Genomic DNA, 24,904 nt, shown 5'->3' with positions numbered 1-24,904 from the left:
CCCATGAGGCCATCAGATGGATTGAGTCATTCCTGAGCGAGAGAACCATGAGAGTATTCTCTCCATCAGCAGCAGCGGACCCTACCCCCATCCTGTGTGGTGTTCCTCAAGGCTCTTGTGTCTCCCCAACACTATATAACATCTTCACCAAGCCCATGTTCGATGATTTGGATCATCTGGGTATCACCTACACTAACTATGCAGATGATACACATATCCTCCTCCCGCTTTCTGGGGATCACAGCAAGGACACAGAACTGGTGAACAGAGTTTATCTTATCATCCAGGCATGGATGGTCACACATGATAAGACTGAGCTAATAATCCTGGGCACTCATACCAGCATTAAAAAACTAGGCCATGAATGTTCCTCATTTAATATTGACGAGAATATCATCCAAGTCTCCAAGGAAGTAAAAACCCTTGGTTTCTACCTTGATTCCACTTTGTCATTTGATAAACAGGTAAAATCCTTGGCCTCTACAACGGCCTACACTTGCAAGCTGATAAGAGCCGGTAAGCCATTCCTCTCCAATGACAGCTGCATGATCCTGGCTAGAGCCTTAATACTCTCTAAAATCGACTACTGGAATGCCCTATACAGTGGTGCTAATAAAACTACCATCCGGAGGTTACAAATATTACAAAACAATGCCTTGAGAGCAGCACTCGGCATAAACAAAAGAACCCATATCTCCTCCACCAGACGCTAATATAAATGGCTACCTACTGATAAAAAAATACAGCTAAAGCTGTTATCTCTGACCCGCAAAGCTCTAAACAATGCTGCCCCTAGTTACCTTACAAACAAACTCCACAGGAAAATCTCTCCCAGACCATCCAGAGCTGGCAACGCTAACTGCCTGGAAATACCTAGATACAGGCTTACGACAATCGGGGGAAATAGCTTCCCAGTGAAGGCAGACAAAACCTGGAACCTACTGCCACAAGACCTGAGAGTTGATCAACCCTACCCACACTTCAGAAAAAGTGTAATCAAACATATCATCTCCACTGACCCCTAGTTGCTCACCACCTGACGCTCCCCAACCACACTTGCCCAGGTGTCATTGCTTAGATGACTATGTGATACCTAACTTAAGGTAACACTAACGTACTGCATATATCTAGTGCAATATCTGCTCAATTGTACTTTTATTGTATATTTGTATCTATGTTAGATTTATATATGTATACCTGATCTTGTATAACTGTGTTATTCTGTAACCTGTAAGCTTTGCATTCTTCTTATCGTTGCACCCTGTTACCTACGGGTCTGGTGTGCATAAAAAGTGAATAAACAAATAAACAAACAACAAAAACAAACAATTAATCCTGTGCATAATATGCCAATGCGCTTGCTGATTCAATCCATAATGCACATTTTCTTTAGTTTCTGCATATCTACACCTTTTGCAACTTTTACATTTCTCAAAACCTTTCCTTGAAGATATTTCCTTAACCAGTTCTCTTTGGGTTCTTCAGTTCTTAGCATGTTGGCTCTATAATGCTGGAGGGTACACATCTTTAGTTGACAAATGGTAGAACCTATGTACATTTGTTCACATGGGCAAATAATTGCATATACCACAAATTTGGTGAGACATTTCATCTTGTGTGTAATATGCCAATGCTTTTGCTGATTCAATCCATAATGCACATTGTCTTTAGTTTCTGCATATCTACACCTTTTGCAATTTTTAGATTTCTCAAAACCTTTCCTTGAAGATATTTTCTTAAACCAATTCTCTTTGGGTTCTTGAGTTTTTAGAATGTTGGCTGCTATCATGTCTTTGAGTGACTTGGCCTTGCAAAAAGTTACTAATGGGTTGTGCCTAATAGGTTGTTCAAATTTTTGTCTGCTTGCAAAATAGACCAATGTCTTTGAAATATATTCCTTATTTGTGGCGAATGTAGACTATATGCAGTAATACATTGTATACTGGTTTTATCCTTACTTTTGCCCTTCACCCGCAACAACTCTTGTTGCTCACTGAGACCTGTTTTCTTCTATGCATTAGTAAGACTCTGTCTCGTGTAGCCTCTTTCTAAAAATTGTACTCTCATATCACAGGCTTCGACTTGAAAATCTTTGTCAAGAGAGCAATTTCTTTTAGCTCTTAGCATCTCTCCATAGGGGATACTATCTATTAGTTGCTTATGATAATGACTTTTTCCATGTAAAATGGAATTAGAGGCTGTACCTTTTCTGTCTATTTACTACAGATCTGTCTCTCACTAATGATCAGTTCCATATTTAAAAATATAATTGTAGTGGCACTGCTTAATAGAGTAAGTTTCAAATTCATGGCATTTTCATTAAGGATATTGACATACGCCATCAAAGACTCTTGTGATCCCGTCCACATTAGAAAGAGGTCATCGATATATATCTATACCAACAAATGATTTGACCAAGGTATTTTTCATGTATCTGCAGGTACATGAGAAATACCTGCATGCATCTGCAGTTCTCTGACCATGCTGCCTTCTGTTCTCACCACCCCATATATAGATTTGCATATGTCAGGGCTGTGCAGGACCCCATAGCAGTACCACATTTCTAGCGGTACAGTCGATCTTCAAATAGAAATATATTATGATTCAAATGAAACTTCCAAAGAGTTAGGATAACCTCATTTTTTTGTTTATAGCTGATCAATCTTGAATCAAGAAAGAATTGACACGCTGCAAGACCATTCCCATGACGTATAGAAGTGTACAATGACACGATATCTAATGAAACCAGCAAATAATCAGATTCCCATGCTATAATCAGATTTCATCAATAGGCCTGTAGTGTTACTTATGTAGTTTCCTGTCCCCTGCTCATGAGAAGGTGTGTGTGTCTTTCCAGGCCCCCAACGTGCTGCAGTGCCAAAATGAGGGACACGTAGCCGTGAAAATGTAATGCTTTCTCTTTATTATACATTGTCTTTCTGCCCAATGTGGCAGACTTCCTTTGCGCATGCATGAGCATGTGCAAGCCTGATTGGCTGTCTTTGGCGTGATGAGATAACCCTGTCACGCCGGGTCAACTGTGTCCGTGCTGGACACAACATCTTCCCCTTTTTGGTGAAACAGAATTCTATTACTCATAGTTGACCTCATATTTCCACAATCAGTCTCATGGGCCGTGTAATGAATCTCCTCGGTCTCATCAGCCTCTCCACGGGCTGCCCACTCTCTGTCACCACCTCCGCATCATTCTCAGCCCTTTTTCAGTGATCTTCCTCACCCGTCTTCTCTCCCTCAACTTCCTAGTTTCCTTCTCGGTAAAGCCTGAACAGTGACAAGTTCCTTGTGATCACCATGCCCGGGGATCGGGCGGTTACCATGGGCTCCTTGATCTGTGTGATGACTAGGTGACCGGGAACAAATCTTGACTCTGAATTCTGTCCTTGCTCAACACACAAGAACTTTGTCCCCAGGTTGCAGCGTTGATGACTGTGCCCCCGTTTTTCATCGGCATATCTTTTCATCTCAAGTTTTCTGGCTGCATCCTCAGCCTGTAGCGCTGTGAGGTCAGTCTCCCAGGACTCTTCTCTGTGGGGCAGTCTCGTCTTCAGCTTTCTTTGGAAAACTAACTCTGAGGGGCATCTTCCCGTCGTCCCATGTGGCGAGTTTTGGTAATCTCGGAGCATGCTGCACACTGCTTGGTTTAGTGACATCGGACTCAGCTCATCTTGTTGCAGTACTTTCTTCAGAAACCCCATACATTGCACGATCATTCCTTTAGCTTGCGGTCACAGCGGTGTAATCTTCCGGTGTCGTTTGCCCATGTGCCTCATGGCTGCAAAATGGAGGCCCATTGTATGACTTCAGTGTGTCGGGAATGCCCCACCCAGAGAATATAATGTCCAATTACAGTGCTGGCTGACATAGACGAGATCATGTTTCAAAGGGGAGCTGGGAGAATTTGTCCATTAGCACCGTCCAGCACTTGGCCCTGCCAAACGGTCTAAAAAAATCAACCGCCACATGGCTCCATGGTGCTTCTGCTATCTCTGACATTCTGAGTGGTTCCAGAATGCTTGGCATTGAAGTGCACTAAAACAGGTGACATTTCTTTACAGTGTTTTCCATGATTATGCGGATCACAGGGAACCACATGGTACCTCTTATATGCTGTTTAGTGGCTATCATTCCTCGATGCCAGGTCCACTTGCTGTCGCAGGTCCGTAGGTATGATGATCCACATCCTGTGCATCACAAGGGCTTCGGCTGTGACTGATAGTTCATCTTTCACCTGTCTGAAGGCCTGTATTTCTTGTTTCCATGCCTCTTGGCTCCCTTGTCTGTGTCCTAATTCACTTTCTCTCCATCTTTACGACGTGATAAGCTCCTTGACCTTCTGGAGTATCCTGTCTCTTATAGTGTGATCTCTCAGCATGCACATCGTAAGCAGCTTCAGGCGTCCTTGCTGAGTGAGGAAGTTGATGTATTCCTCCGCTATGAATGGTTCATGGTCTGATTTCACAAGTGGGTACCGGGACATGAAATGGCCGTTTTGTACTCCTTTCCCGGTTTATGGACGATGGTGAAATTGAAGTCCTGCAATCTTAACCCCCATCTTTCAATCCTAAGAGGCATCTTGCACTGAGGATTTCCATACATCGTAACCAATGCCTGGTGATCAGTGACTACTGTGAATGGTTTTCCCAGTAGGAACATCTGAAAATGGTTGCATGCCTAAACTACGGCAAATTCCTCTTTTTCTGGCTGTGAGTACTTTTTTTCAACCTCTTTCAGACTTTAGGAGGCATATGCAACAATGGCTCTTGGACTGTCCCTGCCTGGTTTGCGATGTGTAAGGATAGCTCCCAGAACTACCAGGCTTGCCTCCATTGTCAATTCAGTGCATATAGCCGGGTTGAAATAGGCCGTGTACGCAGCAGAAGCAATTTATCTCTTGATCTGTGCGAATGCCTTTTGCATGCTTGTTCCCACTTAAACTCTCTCTCTTGCTTGCTAGGTTCTCTTAAAGGTCCAATATTATTTACACTCTCATCTATCACATGAGATACACATTTATTTTGTGACCTAAAATATATATTTCTTTCAGAACCTCTTGTGCCACATTAAGTAATTTGGAGAAAATCATTGAAGTCTAGTGACCAGCCAGCTGTCAAACCATGCCCTCTAAACGAGAATTGCAAAAACAAATTCACAATGTATTTTAAAAATAAATATTTTGTTTCCACTTTAAAGCTTTATTGACCACATGTTAGACAATGAAAGATTAAGAAGAGCAAAACATTCATACAAAATAATTGCTCCAAAAATGTCTGTAAACCCACACTTAAGATGATAATGCTCATTACAGACTTTGTAACCTTAAGAGATTGTGTGAGTTCATTCTGAGGAGCAGATCTCTCTTCTCTTCTGGGTCTAAAAGTGAACAAGAAGGAATCAGTGGTTACAACCAACAGAGTCATTTAAGGCAACAAGAAGCAGCACAAAAGAATATTTTAGAAACGCAAATATTTGGTCATTGATTGACAAGTAATCCCACCAACAAAATAAGATTAACTAAAAAACAGACTTTGAAATTCTGGAAATTGAGGTCATTGTTTTGGTATTAGGGAGAATAGTTAACAGAAGTCAGATGATATTCCCCTCATTGGATAGTCCACAGTCTAATTGCTTCCAATCTTGCCTGAGAGAGTGACTACAGAGGGCTTTGGTGGGGGTAATGAACTGCCAGGCATGTAGCAGGTTCCTCCAGTCTGAATATTGTATGTGCCACTAAAATGCTCTGGTCATGGTCAGAGGTTATTGGAAATAGTTCAACAGCGAATACCTCAGTTTCCAATTTGTCTCATTAAGGAAATGTAGTTTAAGGTACATTTGCATTCTACAGCCTGAAAAGAGGGGTTGGAAAGTTGTCAGTGGGGTATGTCTTATCACGTAAGGGACATTGGTCGGCAGTACAACACAGAGTTATCCCTTACAGCCTGTTAGAGAGGTTTTGGTGGAGCATATTTTACTGAGCCTGACTCCATTGAATCTTAGAGTGGTCTGAGGGATTGGACGGTATTACTGTACACAGCCTGACTCATAAACTACCAATGAGGGTTTGGCGCCACAATACATTAATCCTGGGAGCTCTATTTGTGGAAGGGGCTCTGTGCCAAGCGAGCTCTCTCTAAGTCTACACTCTCATGGACAAGGGGCATTATGATTTTTTGCCCTGTTATGTAATAATGGATTTATAGAGTGTTTATTGAGATGAATAGGTAGAGTGCTCCCTTACTCCAGCAATGTAATGTGTGTCCACCCTTAGTACGGTCAGGGAGCCCCAATGGATGGTTCATGTTTACTGTCACTGATCAACGATTTATATGTGTAAATAAACTGTGGGCACTTCAACATATCAGATCAGGTGTTTCTATGTGAGGTTTCCTGCATTGTCCCATTTAAAAAGAGTGGTTTGTGGTTTTTTAAAGAAACAGTGAGTACTCCTGAAATGCTGACATCGCTCATGAGTAAATCACATCTCACAGCAATGTGCAGTGCCTAAAGCTCAATATTTAAATAAATGGGATATATCAGCAAACAACAATAATGGCAAAGAAGAATCATGGGCCCATTGGCTAAAGGGAACAGAGTAGCAGGTGGTGTGCCAGGTGTTTTACGATTAGCAAAGGCATTCCTTGATAAAAAATGACCAGGAGAATGTCAGAGAGTAACTGACGGGATGAGAAGGCTAAAACCCCCTCGGAAATGTGTCCACAGCGTATCTCATATGTATTCCCCGTAATAACATTTGATAAGCTACATTTTGTAATTATTGTTGTGTGTAGTAATTGGATTGTAAACGTCCCTGTGGATTTTAAGTTGTGGTAATTGTGTTTTTATGGTTTGTGGTTCATCTGATAAAATAACCAACTGAATGATTTTAAATGAATATGGGGTGCGACGTATTAGCCATATGTAAAATCAAGTGTTTTGTTTATCATTCAAGCAGGCTAACGTTTTCCTAGTTATTGTCATTGTTATGGGAAGCCCTGGCACATTGCTCTATGTGTTTGCTACTTTCCACGGGGCCTTGAGAGAAACACTGAGCTGCATTGACACCTCATGCTGCAATGGACCTAGCATGTAACACTGCAAAGAAATCAGGTCATCTTCCCTGATATGTAGTATGATGAATCCAGGCAATTGGTCCCTTCTCCCCAATGGGGAGCCAACCCTTTTTGGGCTAGGGAGGTCAGCCCACTATGCTTAATACCCCCTTAGGGAACAAGGAATCCCCAAGTCGGATTTGTACTCCATACAAAAATATGATACAAAGAGAATCTCCCCTGTGTGTTGGCTATATGGGAATTGAACGGGGTCCCTTTACATTGGCTGGTATGGTTTCTGACCGGGGTTTGTTGCCATCTTTGACTTAATGGAGGAAACCAGTGGATTAATCCCTCTTGAGCCAGGGTGGAAGATAAAGGTTCAGGGAGACCTACACAGAGCGAGAGAACAAGCCAGAAAGCGAGAGACACTAGCCTGCACGCTACCACAGAGAATAGAGCATCCCTCTCAGAGGTCGAGTCATGCAGTCAGCATGAAGGGCAGAGAGATAAGGAAGCCTGTGGAACACTACAGGAGCAATGCCGGGAGCATGAGAGGCTCTGTGCCGGCAAAGAAGCAAGCGTCATGACCGTTGCCTTCCATATCAGACGTCGAAGTCCTGCCGGACATTGACAAGAGGAACTGATGCACATAACAGGATGGAATGAAGCGGAGAGCAGCCGGAGCTGAGCTGCCACGCCAGCTACAGAGGCCGCCTCCCCTGACAAGCAGCACGGCCAAAAGCAAGGTACACAAAACAAACAGGGAACCAGGAGGAGGGTGGCAAGGTCAGGCAATATCTCATGCAGGGGAGAGAAACCCAAGAGCTCCAGAAGGGCTGAAAAACCAAATGGCCCAATCCAGGCTGAGATTCAAAATACCGGAAGAAGGGGTGAGAAATTCAAGGGTACAAGAAGGGCCGAAAAAGCCAAGTATCCCGAGCCAGGCTGAAAGACAATGTTATAAACAAAACTACACACAAATCACGGTGGATAGAGCCAGTTTCCGGAAAACCAGGAGAACAAATACAAAGACACTGGGCCAACCTGAAGCGTGAACTGCACAGGCAGGCAGACAGAAGACAAAGACATTTGGTTGGGGCCAGGATCAAGCACCACCAGGAAAAGAGGAAGAATTAAAGAGAGACTGTGAATTATGTAATCAGGCCAGGGGCCTGAGAGAGACACAAGGATCATTTGGGTGCGGGTCAGAAACTAGCCACCATTATCAAACCTAAAGGTGGATCCCTTTCAGCCCTTGTTGGTTATCCTTATTTTAGTTTTCAGTATTAGTGGTAAGGGCAGGCTATAGGTTAGAGTAGGTCTGGAGAGAGGATGGATTTGTATTGTATGACATCCTGATATACTCTGTTTTTTTATTTTTGAAGACTATGGAAACCTAGCTAGGGACAGAACAGGCCTTATGTTCTTTAATAAAATCATATATCCATTGCAAACATGACCTCTTGTCTGTCTCCTTTGTCTGTCTTTCCACAAAAGCCATTTATCAGTGAACTATGCCAAATGGGGCCTCTAGACTCGTTTGAGACAAAGATGGGCTGCACTGCTTTTGGTCACTTTGTCTCCTACAGAAAGGGCTTTGTGACCAAATCTCTAATGCCTTAGTGTGCATAGTGTGCATAGCACCTGAAGGAAGAATACAGTCGAGGGAAAATGGCTGCATGGGCATTATGCAAAGTTGGACACTTCAACAAACATGATTGTTTTAAATGCACAGCTTGCAACGATAGGTACAGTGAATTCACCTTTAGGAATGTCAAGGCAAGGAGAAGCATTACCAACCAGTAGTGGGATTCTGATGGAATGGCAACCGAAGCAGCAGCAACTTGAACAGGCAGCTCCTACCCACCACCCAAGCAGACCCTTTTGACTAGCAGTGTTACAACAATGACCAGCAAGAAGAGGTGTGATACCCCTGAGAACCACACTTCTAAAAAACCTAAACAAACCCCTGAAGCGCAAGACAATGAAATACCACGTACATCTGACATCTACACTCTTCTGAAATGTGTTGCTCATGATGTTGGACAGATGAAGACTACCCTTGCTGACCTGTCGTGTAAGCTTTCAAACCTGGAGAGGTGCGTGACTGAACTTGAGAGGAGATCTGGGAGTCTGGAAGGTGAGATCTCTGGTAACTATAGAGCAAATAATGAACTTAGAGAAGAAATGAGCAACCTGTAATTGGGACATTCTCTACTTGAGATTAAATACAGGGGTAACAGCCTGCGCCTTCTTGGGGTACCTGAGTCACATGATACATCACTTAGCCCAATTGATTGGGTGAATACAGTTTTGGCTGAGTGCCTGGGAAATTACGTCATATGCAAGAGTGATATTGATGTTGCATTCACAGTTGGTAAAATGGAGACTGGAAGCCAAGGCAGTTGATTAACTCCTTCACAAAAATCTCAGTGAAAGAGCTTATACTTATACTTCAGAAAACTAGGGTGAAAGGAACATTAACGTGGCATGGACACAGAATCGCCCAGATTTCCCCAAAGATGTGGTAATCAAGAGGAAAGCATGTATGGGAAGCCAAGAGAATTGCAAGAGAAATACAAGTTAAAGTAACTCTCCTGAATCCTGCCACTTTGAATCTCTTTTTTCAGGGACCAAGCCTTCTGTAATGGCTTGGCAGGCTGAAGAACGATGGTCTGGAGGGTTTCCCAGAGCAATGCCAGAGATTAGGATTAATTACAAACCTTCCAGCCACCACCTCTTTTGTTTTCCTTTAGTGGAGGTTCACCACCCCCTTTGTGGCAGGAACGACAGAAAGTCCAATAATGGTCAAAAGATAAAAGTCACCCAGAGCCCCTACGCCCGCTTGTGAAAGAATCTGTTAACATACCTAAGAAAATAAAAGAGAAGAAACTGCACAAATCCCAATCTTCCCTTGATAACTACCTGAAACAAGTAGCAGGGCAGATAGAAGAAGAAATCAAGGCAACACACTAGGTGATAACCACTACTACCAATCTATTACCGTCGGATGATGCTTCTCTGCCGCCACTGCCCAGGAGGAAAAGGCAGGGGAATTAGCAGGGACACTCAGGCCCATGTTAGCAGAACTGTAGGCTTTGCTACACATAATGGGCCATGTTGTGAATGCGGAACACAGTCTGTGGAAAAATCAAGCCTGTTCCCAGCCAATCTGGCGATTCTGCCCTGATCATGCCTGAGGGCAGCATGGAATTACCTGCTTCCACAGCAGTCTTACACGTATGGAGCAGGCAAGAGCCGAATGGTGCAAATATAGAGCAAGGCGGTTTGACCCATCTGAGCTCCTTTCTCCAGAATTTATTCGGACCAATAATGGCCTAATGTCCAAATTGCTGTTATTGGCCTATTTTATGTCTAATTTCAAGTCTAATATTTCTAATACTCTATCCATATTGTATGATTTTATGAGATCTTTTAAGAAAGAAGTTATGTTGAATCTTGAATGTATATGCAGGAGGTAGTCTGAACTCACTCTACTGATAGAGTATATAATACGCTGACCACGGAGGCTCTGCCTGGCAAGGAAAAAGAAGTTGCTATGGGTAGATGTTCATGCTCTGCTTAAATCTGTTGTGGCTCAGGAACGGAGCCCGAATCCATTTGTTGAGAAAGTGAGGCTCAGAGTACAATCTTTGCAACTCCGGCCGGATGCATTACCTTTGCTAGCTGTGATCGTAAAAGTACCATAGCTGAGGGCAGGCGTAAAGGAATACTGTAAGGCCTTATTTAATAAAACAATAATAAATACGAATATCAACTCGAAGCCATCAAACTGGAACAAATACTCATGGCCAGAATGGTGACATGGGTGGGACCTTCCAATAAAACCATCGATGGCAACAGTATTGTGGTGACATCTGCCAATTCACTGATCACAGAGTTTGTTGTCAACTTAAACCTTGGAAAAAATGTGTCCAGAATGAATGCTTGGATTATACCTTTGTATTGTTTTCATATCCTCTGAAAGGAGGCATGCCGCTCATATGAACTTGGGAGTTGCAACATGATCTAAAGATTGCAACCCCCCAAAGCCCGGGGCTCAGCAACATTGTCATGAGGAGGTACGCGCATGTGGGCAAGAGCACACAGAATCTATGCCCAGAATAGTGTCCCAGTCTTATTGATATATTTTTATCTCACCCATACCTTTAGGGAATTGTTTTGAGTGTTTGACTGGGATGGAAAGTATTGACTGACTGTCACAGAGCCCTCCCACAAATCGGAAGTATTGTGGGCTGTCCGTGCCTGCCTCTGTAGGTAGTTCCATGTCTAAAGGGCTAAATGACAATCTTTCACAGGCTGTAACCATCAATGATACCCCCATCCTATCATCACTTGTAATCCTCTCTTGGAATGTGGCAGGTGCCAAGACCAAGTTGGATAGGCCTTACATCCTGGAATTTCTGGAGCGGGTGGACATCAATCCTGCTGCAGGAAACATGGTCACTGGACGATGTTGTAAAAGATTTTTTTGTTGCATGTTGCATTCCAGCCCAGAAAAATGCACATGGGCGCTAGTATGGTGGTCTGGCCACCTTAGTAAAAACAAATCTTTCTAGTCAGATAATCCTCTTAGAGCCTTTGATCTCTTTTCTTCAAATGGTCAGGGTGAAAATAACAAATGAAAAAGATATCCTGCTGGTCAATTTTTATAATAGCCCCTAACTTCAATATGTAGAAGGCTGTCTATTGGAACTGATTAGGATGATTAGGACGATAGATGAATTGTTGAAAAAGGCAAAAATGCGTAAAGTGGTTTTAATATTACGGGGGGGGTTCACCGTTTAGATGAGGGAGGGCCTCGCCACGTGCTCTTTGATGAGACAGAAGATATCCTGACTGGGATCCCAGAGCCTATCATGCTAGATACCTGAATCTGCCCAAAGCCTCCATGATTGGGGCATGTGATCAGTGAACGGCCCTTTCCCCAATGATATACCGGGGCAAGGTCCCATTTTCCACAGCCCAAGGCAGTGCATCCATTGATTACTTCTGCCTTCCTATGAAATTCTGAGAAATAGTTTCCAGGTCGTAGGTGATATAATTAGCGACCATCTTTGATCATGTTAGAGTGAAAAAAAACTTGTGAGACAAAATCGTTGTTACATACCTCATCTGTCTACCTTTTCTCTTAATAACAGCAAGCGAAGGTTGAAATGGCAACTGATCGATCAGGGGGTAATGATGGAAAATATTGTTGCTTCAAATCGTCAGTTGATAGACACTTTTGAAGGGGCAGGGTGTTCAGAATAATCACCTGGCCAAGTTTTCTACCTTATTGGCTAACATATCGAATTCATTTACTACTGAATGTAACAGTAGGAAAAAGATGGTTTAACTCTAACTGCACAAAAGCCAAAACAAGGCTTTTTTCAATATTTTCTTTTTAAAAAACACTGCCGCCAGAAGTGAAATTATTGCAGCAAGAGCATCCTATAACCAAACCATAGCTGATAGCAGAAACGGCATGGTCCTACTTTGTGACTGCCTCTGAACATAATGATAAGAAGGCTTTCTGGGAAATTCTGAACCAAGGTCTGTTTTATAAATACTAGAACCAAGGCCTGCACACTATGGTCCCAGACCAGACTTGGTTGGATCACTTCACAAGCCTTTATAGTGCTAGATCCGTTCGTAAATTTTCCAATTTGCCTCCTTCATCAGACATCCAGGAGGGACTACAATGCTTGGGGGAAGGTGTGGGCATTGAGTTAGAATTCACTGTGGCTGAGATAACCATGGTGATTACATATCAAAACTTGAATAGGGCACCAGGATGAGATAATAGACCGGCCAATTTATTTTCTGCTGAACTAAATCTGTGGGCACCGATTTTGACAACTGGATTTAACGTGATTGTCTGAGGGCGTGATATCACCCTCGCGGTCTTTGGCAATAATCCAAACTATCTTCAAGAAAGACCAGAGGGATAAACCAGGCTCATATAGACCAATCTCACTTCTGGACTGTTTTAGAAATCTTTGGATGTGTCACCCTGGCTAGGATGGAGAGCTGGACAGCATCAAACAATACTCTGTCCCCTATCCAGCTTGGATTCAGATCAGGGTTGGCCGCTTGTGAGCAATTACTTAATTTATACCCGATATTGGCCCACTCCCTCTATGTGAAAAAGGAGCCAATTTACCAGGCCTTCGTGGACATGAGCACGGCCTTGATAATGTAAGCCATGTCAAGTTGAGGCAGGTGCTCAGGTCCATGAACTGTCCAGTGGAAATCATCAATCTCTTAATAAAGCTCCATGAAACGACACAAGCTTGTGTAAGAAGTGGGAAAAATAGGTGCTGCACTGACTTTTTTCCAGTCAAGGTAGGAGTGCGCCAGGGCTGAGTCCTGGTGCCCCTACTCTTTAGCCTGTAAATAAACCACCTTTATGACTGCTTATTAAACTTTACCCTGGATGTCCTGAGATTGGGGAGCAGAATACCGCCACTCCTGGTGTATGCGGATGACACTGTATTGCTTGTGTGTATGCCACGAGCGTTACAGAAACTCATCCATGATTATACTGATTTAATGGACCTGCTTGATCTTAAGGCGAATGCCAAAAAATCAACTGTCCTGGTCTGTTATAAGGGGAGCAAGGGCTTCACCATTCATACTGTCAAAGAATTTCAATACCTGGGGGTAAGCCTTACGTCAAACTTCTCACATGAAGCACATGTCAAAAAACAAACCATGAGGTTTAGGTACGCCTTGGGGGTTTGCGGGTGCTGGGGTTCTCTAGCGAGACCAGAGAAGGTTGCAAGGACCTTTAAAGATAGTTATTTTTGTGAATCTTAGAAAGTAAGAAACATAAAACCAGGAACTAAAGCTGATCACACCTGTACAGTGTGTCGGAGGTACCCGGGTCTCTCCCGCGTCGATAACCAAGGCAGGGAGGACCGATTCCCGCTGTGGTACTGTTCTTGGCTCCTACAACAAAGCAGCATCAGTAAATACAGCACAGCTGGTGAGTTGGAGTGACTGACACCAAACCAGCATGTGTTTTGAACCAACGTTGCAAGTGGCAATATTGTATGAAGATATCTAAGAGAACATTGGGTGAGACGTATGTGATGAGCGACGCAAATATAATTGGAAATCAAAGGAGTGAATGAACTTTGGGAGGCCAATAAAAGATACTATAGAGAGAGTGGTCTGGCGCCATGTGGGTGCTCATTTGAAAGTCTCTGTTAGGTTTCCAACTGATGCGAAGTGTGAGAAAAAGGGAATCTTGAGATCGTTGTGGTTCTGCAATGGGTCAAGCTAAACCCTGTGCACATTCGAAAGTCTTCAATGGTTTAAAATATACTGCAGTTGGTCCGAGCCCTGCTGAGGGAGACTAATTGGGATTTTGAAAGAGATCTGAGCCCGGCCGGCTGAGGGGGATCTGGGATGAACCATGAGTCACCCGAGAAAGAATAATCTCTGAACATTGTAATGAGGAGATCTGAGCCCGGAAAAGGGGGATCCAACGTAGAACTTTTGTTTTTGAAAGGGATCTGAGCCTGGCTGAGGGGGGCCCAGGGTGAACACCCAAATTGAATATTTGTATAAGGAAAATGATGTTTGCAGCTTGTTTTTTGTACATCAGGCTCTCTGAATCAATACTTTAAGAAGTAAAGAGACTTGGACACAGAAGGTCCTGATGCTGGTAATGGAACTGTATCCTTGTGCCGCAGAAGCCAGAGTGTGTGCTTTGCTCGAGTGAACTGCCCTGCCCCGTGCTCAAAACGTGGGGAAAGGAGGCCAACGGCCCGAATATCCTGACATATCATTTTGTGAACACTTCTTTCTTTTTCATGAACACTACCCCACACTATTAGTAAATTAGCTGTAAGGATTAGCAATAGGTTTTTTAGTATAGCCCCTTTTATTTTGACAAGACTCCACTACGTCTGCATTATTATTATTTGATGATCGCCTATTTGATGATTGCTCCCATCTGGAGATTTAGGTTTAGATAGGCGTTTATCACACCTTTGCGAAAGTTCAGTAAACACCCTTGAACTGTGGTCACTTGTCTGTTTTACTGTTGATACCATGCCTTCCTTACACAGGAAACTCATCTCACTGACATAGAAGCAGAGAAACTTAAATGTAAATGAGTAGGACAAACATTCGACTCCACATTCAACACGAGGGCGAGAGGTGTATCCATCTTAGTTTGCAAACATCTACATGTCAAAGTTATATCAAGTAAAGAAGACTTTGTGGGGAGAATTATATCAGTCAAGGTCAAGATCCAAGGTACGGAAATATGGCTATGCTGCATTTATGCACTCAGTTCTGATGACTCACACTTCTTCTATGCACTTCCACAACACATACAAAGCTGTGAAGCAAATTCTTTCATTATTGGAGGAAATTTCAACACAGTCATATACCCCATGTTAGATCGTTCCCGTCCCCAGCCATGTTAGAACCAGGCACACAACAAGAAGTAAAATAGCATTAGACAGCCTGATTGACAAATTGCTCCGGGCGGACATTTGGAGGTGGGAGCACCCATCTGGGAGGGACTATAGCTTTCACTCCACTTGTCATGATACATACTCACGAATTAACTCCTTCCTGACATTGGGTCGAGTGACCCCCAATTGCTATAACACAGAAATAGGGTTGATTGCAGTAACTGACCATGCAGGGATATCTACGTGCCTAACCCTGAATCACTCTCTTGTTAAATAATTTCTCTGGAAAATGAACACGTGTATATTACAAAATGAGATAACAAGAGCAGACATAGCTATAGAAGTAGAAGACTTCATTGAGCAAAACCAACAGAGCACATTTCCAGTTCGATCATATGGCAAACTCTTAAATGTTATATGAGGAATTCTAATGAATACGACAGGACATTATAGGAGGAGGAAAGAAAAGGAAACCAATAATCTAACTCAAGGTAGAAAAAACTAGAACTTCAATATATTAACACAAAGGACCCAACTGTCCAGGCTTATCTCAGATGGAAGAAATATGAATTGAATAAGATTATGTCAAGATCCGAGTCTACTTCCCCTTTCTCCTCACCTGAGTCCCCAGAGGTATATCCTTGAAGGTCAGTCTCGGTCTTCTGAGGTCTCCTCTTCGTCCTTGAACCCTTGACTCCAGGTGCTCGTACCTTCTTTTCGTGTAGGTAAGGTCTGGCCCCTCCGGAGGCCACCTTGGCAGAGGTTAAGACCTGCCCTAGGAGAACCCCAGGGGGCCAGCCTCAGTACTAGGGAAAAAGCCCAAAGGCAGAAAAAACTCTAGATCGTAGATGGGTTCAGATGAGAATCTTCAGGTAATATGTCTTGGATAATAGTAGTTGAGGAATACCCAATCCAAAGAGAGGATAATAATAACAATGGAAAAAAAAGAAGAAGAGAGAGCTTGGAAGAAAAAACTACAAAAGTAAGGAAGGAGGAGTAACGGAGAAAGAGGTGAAAAATAACAAGGAATAAAGAAAGAAGCGAAGAGCAGAAAACAAGGAGGAAGTAAGCAACAGTAATACACACAAAAGAAGAAACAAAAGGGAACACCTATTAGGCTCCGCTGAATGCGGAGCAGCAAGGCGACGCCGAGACTGCCAGCAAGAAGGAGGCAGAAGTCGAGCGAACAGGGAGGTAAACAAGAAGTACGGAAGGGTTCCGTAAAAGCCGATCCTAGAGAGTGGTAGGCGATTAGGTACTGCTGAATGCGGCTAGGAGAGGCGATGCCGAAGCCGCCCGCAGAAAGGAGGCAGAAGTCGAGAGGATAAGGAGTTAAGTAAGGAGTACCGAAGGGTTCCGTGAGAGAGGAGCCGAAGCCGACTACACAGAGCGGTAGGCGAGCTAGGATGGCCCAGAAGAGAGGAGGAAAACCTACAGCTGAGCAATAAGGTAAGCAGAGAATCTAGACGTATGAAACCAAGGAAGACAGGTAGACAGCGAAGGATATGAATGTAGTACAGGCTACTACAGGAGGGCTATAGAGGAATCAGCAGTGCGGGAAGGAAGAAAGAGTACACAAGTCTCGGAGCGTTGGATGAAAACAAAACACAGATACAACGCGCCGAACAGTAGGCGGGGCCTAGATTTATAGACGCCGGCGCCATGTTGGGTGAGGACTAGAAAGTTCATCGAAGTCTGAACTTCCAGCGACTCCAGCATTTCCAATCCTGGTTCCTGACAGTATGCCCCCTTCCTCTCGGGGGACCCCCGGGTTTGCCCGGGTGGAGACGATGGAACCTTCTCAGAAGTCTGGGTGCATGAATATGGCTTACCGGTTCCCAGGACCTTTCTTCCACTGGATAGCCTTTCCAGTGAACTAGGTATTGGAGACGACCCTTGCGGTATCGGGAATCCACCAGGTATGCCACTTCATATTCTTCTGGAATCGGTCTTACCTGGGCTCGACTCGTGTGAATGGGTCTAAGGAACGGATCTTCCTTATATTCTTTGAGCAAGGAGGCATGAAAAACCGGATGGACTCTCTTGAGATAGGCTGGCAGTTTGAGCTTATAAGCAACAGGGTTTATCTGTTGTAGAATAGGAAATGGTCCCAGAAATCAAGGGGAAAACTTCCCAGCATGAACCCATCTAGGTAGAAATCTGGTAGACAACCAGACTAATTGTCCAAATCCCCAGTTGGGATTAGATCCCCTTTTCTTATCTGCCCATCTCTTCTGAGTTTGCTGACTGACCTGGAGTGCCTTCTTGGCGAGTACATGAACTTCATGTATTTCTTGCAAGATACCATCCAAGGCAGGGATCTTCATGGTTGGAGAGCTGAGCCCAGGTAAGTGTTGGGGATGAAATCCGTAGGTGCACAAAAAAGGACTCATTTGGATTGAGGTATGCAGTGAATTATTGTAAGCAAACTCTGCTTGCGAAAGGAAATGGTGCCACCTTTCTTGTTGTGGACTGCAAAAACACCTCAAGTATTGCTCCAGACTGGCATTTAACCTTTCCGTCTGCCCATTACTCTGAGGGTGGTAGCCCGAGGAGAGGGCTCGGTGAATACCCAAAGTCTGACACAGCGAAGCCCAGAATTTAGACGTGAACTGAGGTCCCCGATCGGATACTATAGTCCGGGGTAACCCATGCAGACAGACTATGTCTCAGAGAAAGACATCTGCGGTCTCTGGAGCTGAAGGTATTTGTTTAAATGCCGAAAAATGGGCCAGCTTACTGAAAGAGTCTATTGTGACCATGATTACCGTCATGCCGTCAGAAGGCGGGAGGTCGACAATGAAGTCTGTAGAAATATGTTCCCCTGGTCGTGACGGTAAGGAATGTTGCCGCAAGAGGCCGAGCGGCTTACCCGTTCGGTACTTATTAGAGGCACAAATCGAGCATGAAGTAACATATTGGTACACATCCGTTCTTAAATTTGGCCACCAAAAACCTCTTTGTAGTAGTTCATAGGTCTTTCTAATGCCAGGATGTCCCGTCAAGGGAGAATCATGACACCAGGATAGGATGAGTTTCTGAAGTCTCTTGGTAGGAATGAAAAGGGCGTCCTTATGGTAATATAACCCATCACTACCTTGGATGACTGTAGAAGGGAGCTCTGTGCAAGTCTGATATTGAGGTACCAAATCTTGGAGGAAGGAAACAGTAGATACTAAGACCTTGAGATTGGGGAAAATACGGTCATGTCCTTCGTAATTCCCTAAGCTGTTCCCAATGCTTCGTGACAAGGCATCCGCCTTCTTATTTTCAGAGCCAGGAATGTAGGTCAATACAAAATTGAACTGTAAAAAAAAATAAGCCCATCGAGCATGACGGGCATTGGTACATTCCATCTGTTGGAGAACCCGGAGGTTACGATGGTCAGTTCTGATCACAAAACAATGGATTGCACCTTGTAGAAGATGGCGCCACTCTTGGCAAGCTAATTTGATGGCCAAAAGCTCTCTTTCCAGGACTGAGTAATTTTGTTCGCTACTGGTAAGGGTCTTTGAAAAATAAGCCACTGGGTGTTCGTAGTTATCAGCAGCCTTCTGCAAGAGGATGGCACCTATTGCCCCTATTGACGCATCAGTTTCTAAAATGTAAGGTTTAGTCTGATCCGGCTGAACCAAAATGGGAGCAGAGGAGAAACACTCCTTAAGGGTTTGAATTGCCATCCGTTGTTCCTCTCCGAAGATGAACTTGACACCCTTTTTTAGCAGGGAAGTAAGCGGAAGCACTACATTGGAGAAATTGGGAATAAACCTCTGATAAAAGTTGTCTAATCCTTAGAAGCTTTGTAGCTCCTTGACATTGCTGGGTTCTCTCCAATCCCTGATAGCCTTCACCTTAATGGGATCCATCTCTATGCCCTTACCGGGCAAAATGAATCCTAGGTAGGATACCGAAGTGGCTTCGAATTGGCATTTCTCGGGTTTAACCAAAAGCTTGTGATCCTGAAGTCGCTGTAGTACCCTCTTAATCAGTAACCTATGCTCAGGTAAAGTCTGGGAGAATACCAGGATATCATCCAGATACACCACAACTGAAACAAACAACATATCGGCAAATACCTTGTCCATGTACCTCTGAAAAACGGCGGGGGCATTGACAAGGCCAAATGGCATTACCCTGTATTCGAATAGTCCAAATGGAGTGAGGAATGCCGTTTTCCATTCATCCCCTTGTCTTATTCTTAAGAGGTGGTACGGGCCCCTTAAGTCCAGCTTGGTGAAGTAAATAGCCCCCTGTAACGCCTCCAAAATGTCTCGGATCAATGGCATGGGATATCTATCCCTAATCGTCACTTTATTTAGCCTTCTATAGTCGATGCATGGGCGTAATTCCACGCTATCCTTCTTCGGAATGAAGAACAATGAAGCTCCACAGGCGGATCTTGACTCTTGGATGAGTCCATTCTGTAGATTGGAGTCCAGGTAGCTTCGCAGGGCTTTCCTTTCAGGGAGAGACAAAGGGTACATCCGCCCGAATGGAATCACAGCGTCAGGAACAAGGTCGATCCCACAGTCTTCTGCTCTGTGGGGAGGCAGGTCTCGGGGTTGAATGTCTAAAAACACCTCGGAAAACTCCTGATACCGTGTTGGAATTGAGGCGATTAGAGCCGGCCCTAGGGCTGGACCCGACATCCCTTCTTCGCATGTAGATAATACAGACTGGTTCATACAGGTCGACTTGCAAAAGAATGAATCAAAACTCACTTTATTGGCCTTCCAGTCTATGTGAGGATTGTGTTTTCTTAACCAAGGGATTCCAATGACCACAGGAAAGTGTGCCTCTCTGATCAGATCGAATACCAAATATTCTGAATGATGACTCAGCTCCATCCTCAAGGGTATCGTTTCTCTGGTAATTGGTCCGGAGGACAAAGGCCTGCCATCCACACCTTCCACCGGAATCAGTATAACCTTAGGTTTAGTGGATACATGATGTTCCCGTGCCCAGTTGGAGTCCATAAAGTTTCCGGCTGCTCCACAATCTAACATGGCAAGTACCTCTGTGGGACCAGAGTCGGTTAGCCACAATTTAACTCGGAACACCATCAGATTGTTCTCCTCAGGGTTGTTCATGGTTCTTGAGTGGTTGCAAGGGTACTTGGCACTTCCCCCGAAACCTCCCTTGCAGTAGATCGGGGGCTGAAGTTTTCCTTCTGCCTAGGAGGCACTTCCGGACAGTTTCTTAATAAGTGTTTAGAGGATCCGCAATACATACATAATCCGGCTTCCCTTCTACGTTTGCGTTCCTCAGGAGTAAGAGGTCCTCGGGTAGCCCCTATTTGCATGGGTTCTTCAGGAGTGAAATGTGTCCTGGCTGTGGGAGAATGGTTAGGTAGACTGACAGATTGCGGGGTACCTCTGATTCGTCGTCTTTCTTGTCGCCGTTCCGTCAAACGAAATTCAATCTGTAGAGACAAGGTCATCAATTCTTGGTAAGATACTGGTCGGGCCACTCTAGCCAACTCATCTTTGATTTCATCGCGAAGTCCTCTTCTGAATATGGTTTGTTGAGCAGAGTCTGGCCAGTCTGCCTTAGCCGCCAATCTCTGGAAACGGGATATGTAGGTTTGGACGTCTGTATTCCCTTGTATGACGTCCAAAATGGCTTCTAGAGAAGAGTAGAATACTTCGGGTCTGTCAAATCTTTCCTTGAAGTTTGCAAAAAAATGATCATAGTCATTCAAGGAGGGGTCGTTTCTGGCTACCAGCGGAGTAGCCCAGGTTAGTGCGTTCCCTATGAGATTGGCTATTATAAATCCGACTCTAGATTTCGCTGATTCAAAGCCATGGGTTCGGAAAGCAAAGTATACATTACAGGCGTCCAGGAAGTCCTTCAATCCCCCCGGATGACCATCATATTTGCCGAACGAAAGGGGCATAGCTGGTAGATCGCCGTGGTCATCTCTATGTAAGACTACCTGCTGTCGGAGAGTGATATTCTCTGTTCTCAGCGCCTGGACCTCAGCCGTAAGGTTCTGCATAGCTGCCATTCATTCCTGGTATTGTTCCAACGAGGCCATGGTAGGTGTTGGGCGTTGTATGCTGTCAAGATCCGAGTCTACCTCCCCTTTCTCCTCACCTGAGTCCCCAGAGGTATATCCTTGAAGGTCAGTCTCGGTCTTCTGAGGTCTCCTCTTCGTCCTTGAACCCTTGACTCCAGGTGCTCGTACCTTCTTTTCATGTAGGTAAGGTCTGGCCCCTCCGGAGGCCACCTTGGCAGAGGTTAAGACCTGCCCTAGGGGAACCCCAGGGGGCCAGCCTCAGTACTAGGAAAAAAGCCCAAAGGCAGAAAAAACCCTAGATCGTAGATGGGTTCAGATGATGTGTTCAAGAGATGGCACAAATCTTCAGGTAATATGTCTTGGATAATAGTAGTTGAGGAATACCCAATCCGAAGAGAGGATAATAATAACAATGGAAAAAAAAAGAAGAAGAGATAGCTTGGAAGAAAAAACTACAAAAGTAAGGAAGGAGGAGTAACGGAGAAAGAGGTGAAAAATAACAAGGAATAAAGAAAGAAGCGAAGAGCAGAAAACAAGGAGGAAGTAAGCAACATTAATACACACAAAAGAAGAAACAAAAGGGAACACCTATTAGGCTCCGCTGAATGCGGAGCAGCAAGGCGACGCCGAGACTGCCAGCAAGAAGGAGGCAGAAGTCAAGCGAACAGGGATGTAAACAAGAAGTACGGAAGGGTTCCGTAAAAGCCGATCCCAGAGAGTGGTAGGCGATTAGGTACCGCTGAATGCGGCGAGGAGAGGCGATGCCGAAGCCGCCCCAGGAAGGAGGCAGAAGTCGAGAGGATAAGGAGTTAAGTAAGGAGTACGGAAGGGTTCCGTGAGAGAGGAGCCGAAGCCGACTACACAGAGCGGTAGGCGAGCTAGGATGGCCCGGAGGAGTGGAGGAAAACCTACAGCTGAGCAATAAGGTAAGCGGAGAATCTAGACGTATGAAACCAAGGAAGACAGGTAGACAGCGAAGGATATGAATGTAGTACAGGCTACTACAGGAGGGCTATAGAGGAATCAGCAGTGCGGGAAGGAAGAAAGAGTACACAAGTCTCGGAGCGTTGGATGAAAACAAAACACAGATACAACGCGCCGAACAGTAGGCGGGGCCTAGATTTATAGACGCCGGCGCCATGTTGGGTGAGGACTAGAAAGTTCATCGAAGTCTGAACTTCCAGCGACTCCAGCATTTCCAATCCTGGTTCCTGACAGAGTATCTCAGATAGAGTGGAAAATGCTATGTTTATGAGCAAAGTGAATTATTTTGGAAATGGAGAAAGGGGAAGCCGTCGTCTTGCGTACAGGCTCAAACTGTGAGTGAACGAGTTATCACTGCTATAAGAAGCACTGAAGATGTCTTAAGTATGACTCCAGAAGAAATTAATGGCGCATTCCAGACATTGTATAAAACACATATGACATTTCAAAAATAGAAGATCTCATGTCTCAGATTGAACTACCAAGGCTCCCTGATAATGCTGCAAAAACATTACATGATGTAATTTAATTTCACTCAAGAAAATTTGCACTGACATTCCTGGACTAAATGTCAATAAAACGCCTGGAACAGATAGGCTGCCAATAGAATTCTATTGTATCCTACCTGACTCAGCTGTTAAACTTTTCAGTGGAATATTCACTGTACCTCTTGAATCGGGCAGTTTGCTTGAGACTCTGAAACATGCACTAATGTACTCATGAAGAAAGATACATCTCCTATGCAATGTGCTAATTACAGACCAATAAGCCTAATCACCACTGACTAAGATTTTAGCCAGAACTCTATGAAGATACTTATAAAAAGTGATACCTCTACTGATTCATGAAAACCAAGTTGCAATTGTACATGGAGGTCATGTTGCTGACAATATGAGAAAATTACTGGTGATCTTGGAGCATGGTAAGGGAGTCCCTGATTCAATAGCAGCGATATCACTGGATGCAGAAAAGGCATTTGATAGAATTGAATGGGGCTACCTATTTACAACTTTGAAGCTATTTGGTTTTGGAGGAATGTTTATACAATGGGTGGCTCTACTCCACACTGTTTTTTGCTAGGGTTCTTATCAATGGACCTATCTCAAGTAACTTCATCCTTCAAAGAGGCACTCTCAGGTCCATGTTTTCTACTGACATCCTCATGAGCTGCTGAACCCCACAGTCCCAACAAGGTGTTTCGCACTCAAGTTGGTTTAAAACAGCTGAGCCTAGAACACCCCCAAGTGAAAGGGGAAGTGGATAAAATAACAAACTGTTCAGATTCCGGACTTCTGCTCCAGAGGATATCTGTATAAGCGCGAGAAAAAGTACATAATAAATTAAACATTGGCAAATTAACGAATCCACTTTTGACTTTCTCTAGGTCTTACTCTCTTTACCTGAATTCCCTCTGCAACTGCCTAGAGGGAACCTTGCATTAAAGTCTATTGAGTTTCAAAGTTCCTTACACTAGATCTCAGGATGATGACCAAGAACTTCTATTTTCCTGTTTAGTACCTCTTTGCTCTTCTGAACAAAAATCTGTTCTTGCAAACCTGAGGTTCCAAGGTTGATTTGTAAAACTGTCACTTGTTCAAACCTTCTGGTAACTGATCAGAAAGGATTCATTTGTACCCACACAATATTACTATAAGCTTTTGTCAAAAAGAAAAGAATTTAAATTGCACGCAAGCAGAAACGAGCATGGCCATTAGAGGGCCTGCAAACTCTATAGCTTTAGAGAAGCTTCAGAATCTTGACACAGCTGAATTCAGCTTTCATTTTGTCACCACGCAAATTCTCCTGACAAGTCCTGACACATAGCTTCAGCTACTGTTAAAGTCGCAGTGCAACCCACTCTCTCTCTCCACATATGTCAGAAGACTATGGAAACTGTTAACTCTTACGCTGCTGACTGGTCCTTTTTTCAGCGCTCTCAAAAAAATGCAGCCGAGTTCAACATTACATCAGCAGTTACTCGCGCTGACTAGAACTTGCCATAACATTAAATGAACATTTCGTAGACATCCACCTCTGCTTTACAGTTAAATAGACATAAATGTAATTTACAAGTCTCCTCAGAAACGGTAGAGAAGAAAGGTAAAAAAATGTTTCTTGAACTTTGCTTCCATTAGTTGCTGCAGCTGCTTTCTCCTACTCGGATACTCTGCCTTACTGACTCCTGCTCCCCTGCTTTGTACTTCCTGACCTTGAAGGTAATGGGGGAGATCACATACAATGCCGTGCCTCTAAGGCAAGAATAATGAAAGGCAGTTTAGAATGTTGGGTAAACAGCCTCTGTTCTGACTGGGACCAATCACTGCGCATAGTCATTTCCTCCATCTTGGCCTGCGTTAGTTGCCCAACTCTGAAAACAAGAGTTAGGGCTAAAACCA

The 24,904-nt window shown here is 44.0% G+C and overlaps 1 protein-coding gene across 1 annotated transcript in view; it reads right to left on the bottom strand.

Annotated features, from left to right (window-relative positions):
* Positions 1–309: 309 nt before the first annotated feature.
* Positions 310–24,904, bottom strand: part of LOC138472515 (trichohyalin-like) — a 1,377,820-nt gene continuing 1,353,225 nt past the window's right edge. The window contains exon 17 of the mRNA XM_069610736.1: positions 310–5,391. The gene's annotated coding sequence lies outside the window, so the exon portion shown is untranslated. The remainder of the gene's footprint in view (positions 5,392–24,904) is intronic.

Source organism: Ambystoma mexicanum, chromosome 8 (assembly GCF_040938575.1).
Source record: "Ambystoma mexicanum isolate Mex_15411 chromosome 8, UKY_AmexF1_1, whole genome shotgun sequence".
NCBI classification, from domain to species: Eukaryota; Metazoa; Chordata; class Amphibia; order Caudata; family Ambystomatidae; genus Ambystoma; species Ambystoma mexicanum.
Note: the sequence above shows the minus strand (reverse complement) of the source record. Positions and strands in the feature narration are given on the sequence as shown.